Source organism: Atta cephalotes (assembly GCF_000143395.1).
Source record: "Atta cephalotes unplaced genomic scaffold scaffold00009, whole genome shotgun sequence".
NCBI lineage: Eukaryota > Metazoa > Arthropoda > Insecta > Hymenoptera > Formicidae > Atta > Atta cephalotes.
The window spans coordinates 106557-110445 of NW_012130073.1; positions in this window are offsets into that span (position 1 = coordinate 106557).

Consider the following 3889-nt stretch of genomic DNA (forward strand, 5'->3'; position numbering starts at 1 on the left):
AACAACTGCCAATTGAAATCAGACACACACACGCGCGCGCGCGCGCGCGCGCGCACACACACACACACACACACACACACACACACACACACACGACTGTCAATTTGTATATATAAAGGGAAATATATCAGGGATTAAAACGAGGAAAAGAAGAAATGCATGGCAAAATTGAATTCTAATTTTATAATTTAATTTCTGCGATCAAGATGATATCAATATCTCTGATTTTTTCTAGATTATCTATTATTGAAATCTATTATTTATTTTAATTATTTATTTTAAAAGCAAAATGTATTACCTATATGTAGGAAAAAGATATTTTAATATGGATTTTACGAATTAAACAATTTGCAATTTTCTTGCTCCAATAAAACGAATTGCACAATGATGTCATTAACAAATTAGAATAATTTAGATATATCCCACAGATATAACGGGCAATAGATAAGCGGCAGTATATCTTACGCATATATTTACTAATGCGTAATTTGTAAACAATCACAGCTGCTTAATTGAATATAATTAATGTATAAAGTACATTGTACTATCATAATCAATTCAAATTGTTATTATTCGTGCTTTTATTTCTGTTGTTATTATTATTATTATTATTATTATTATTATATTAATGTAACTATTATGTATATTGTAAGTATCGACGCTGATGTCGTCATTCAAGTGCAAAAAGAACTAAATATTTTTATTTTGCGTATCTTATTTTACATATCACAATTTTAAGTGGTAGAATGATAAATTTTTTAAACTCTTGCATTAAAATGACGGCATTATTATCGATATATTCAGTGAGTATATCGATTATCGATATGAGTTTGTAATGTGCTCGGCTACGTTTGCTATTTTATTTTTTCTTCCGTTGAATACAGGGTGGATCGAAAATCGAGATACTTACATAAATAATGACGGACAAAAAGATAATTTTTTATTGATATGAACAATTCGGATATAAAAATATAATTTTTAATTTATGATAATCGTAAGACCTGTTCCTCTCGAAAGTCAAAGTTATAGAAACTAAATGCTTTGCACATTAAAAAGCAATATTAATATCGAAAAAATAATCATGTTATTTTTAATCTCTGAAAATAATAGACCTAGGATGTATATAAGAAAAAATGAAAAACATGATTTATTTGTATTTGTTATGCTTGTATGATAATGCTTGTATTATAATGAAAAAGTTTATATGTTAGAGATTTTATGTGTCAAATTGCTTTGAAAAGATCAAAGCTATATCAAAATATTTATTTTTTAATTTAAAATTATTTCATCAGAAAATCGTCTTCTTCCATGCGCGTAACTGCAACAGAATTTTTGGACTACCCTGTATTTTGAAGAGAAAGAACTTATTCTCTTATTGTTAGTAATTTCTCTCGATAATGATAATTCAGAGAAATCCGATGATAATCTGATCGGATTATTTTACTTAAAATAAGGAAGAAATTTTTGATGTGGCTTCCAATTCTTCCATCCTTCTGTACTTAGTAAATGTGCCGATGTTTCTTGTAAACGTTATTATATTATACGCGCGCATGCGCGTAGGATCATGATATTCTCTTTGTAATAACGCCCATCAAAACGACTCCATTACATACGACCATTCGTTCCGGGACAAATCTGTGCACGATTCAAGGATCCGAGAATCCATAGGTTTAAGTATCTGAAAAATTAATAATAATTTAGAGGAATTAAAAAATACCATGGATCTCTCTCTCTCTCTCTCTCTCTCTCTCTCTCTGTCCGGTCAAGGAGTCGACAATATTAGAATCGAAATCTATTATTCTGAAATCCGAGACTGTAAGAATGCAAAAGTCCATTAATCCATCGATATTAAGTGCAATGATCCAACACTGTTTTGTGATACTTAAAAAATTCACGTTAGCGTAGTAATCTATGATTTAGAAACTAAGAATCGTGGATAGGACGATTGAGAAGAATTTATTTAAGATATTAGAAGGATTGGAAAGCTATTAAAAATTCAATAATCGGAAACAAATCAATTTTGAGAAATCAAAAACGTTTTTAGAGGATTGAAATATATCAAGCAGTTCATGAATTGGTCGGGCTAGAATTCCAAAGAATTAAAGATCCAAGGATTTGAAGTTATGTACAATAGAATCTAGGAATTCAAGGATGCACAGATACATAGATTAAAATTGTTCACAAACGCAAAGAAGAATCTAAGGATTCAAGGATCTTAAAGCATTTTAGCTACAGCACAGCATTATTATTATTACGTTATTGCGTATGAAAAGTCCATTTTTATTTTTTTGTCAAATACAATCTCTAAGAATAAGTTTACTAAGAAATTAAGAAGATTATATTATATTATTAGATTATATTGTATTAATAAGATAAGGAATCCTGTAATCTCGGAAACTAAATTACGCGAGAATGTACAGTTTATACAAGATCATGTAATTTACATAAGAGTGGTGTTCATTTTATTTATTTATTCGCAAGAGATTATATATGTATACATATATTGGAGGTCTTTTTATATTTGCGGACTTGAAAATTCGACTTTTCATATGCAAACATGTAATATCTTGATATACTTGAAGCAAAAAAAAAACGCAGAGTGAGATAGCGTTGCTAATAATGTTCTCCCTCTTGAAATCGCAATCATGATTTCGGACCGCCTTGCTGCGCATAATGAAATCAAATGTATAGTGCATGCGTGCGTGCGTGCGTGTGTGCGTGCATGCATGCGTGTGTGTTTGGTTTAAATGTGTACACCATTATTTTATAAAATAAGTTATAAAAAATTTTTTGATTAAAGTTATTTTGTTTAAGATCTACATAAAACTAAAATGTTTAAATTATTCTATTTTTATGTTTTTTCCTCATAATTAAAAGCAATACCAGTGACAATATTTCATGAACGATTATCGAAAATCACACATTTTATCGAATATATTAAATACCTTACAAAATTGTAATAAAAAATACATATCTACATATTACATATCTATATTATGTATCAGTGAAAAAATAAAATTCACTAAAACCAAATTTAACAAATTTAAAACTTTTGTTTAAGTCTAAATATTTATTTAAATATTTTTAAACAAAATAACTCTCACAATTATTCATAAAACCAAACATACATATGTGCGTGCGTGTTTACATACATATTGTGTAATATACTAAGTGTTTTATAATTGCATGTCAATATTTAGAGTGAATCTACACATAAAATAAATAAAAACATGAACATATGTCCTGCTTTCTTTAATTTTTGAGTTACGAATGATTAAAGAAAAATGTCCTTCTTGTGTCTCAACAAACGCTTTTGCACATCTTAGCACGTGACCTTATCTAATGTTTTACAAATAATATCTTTTAATGCAATGCAATAGTGTGTATTAAAACACGAAGCATGAACACCAAGAATATTTCCTTTAATCATTTATAACTCGAAAACTAAGATATGTAGAATATGTCCATATGTTTTTCACTTATTTCAGTGTATAGATTCACTCTCTAATATTGACATGTATTTGTAAAACATTGTGTGCATGCGTGCGTATATGTACGTGTGTGTGATGCGTGTACGTATATATGTATCGTACGAATGTGTAAAAAGAAAAGAAAAAATAGCGTTCGAGGCTTTCGCCAAGTGACGACTGTTGCGGCGTTTCAAGTTGAACCGAAAATTTTATACAGAGTTCCAAGAAAATTTCTTTAAAAAAAACGCGAAATAAAAAAATAAGTAGATAAGAAGACGCGCGACTTTTGCGCGTCGCGTGTCGTATAAAATTAGAAACAATTGTATTATTATTATTATTATTATTATTATTATTATTATTATTATTATTATTATTATTATTATTATTATTATTATGTATTACTGTATTATTGTCGAATT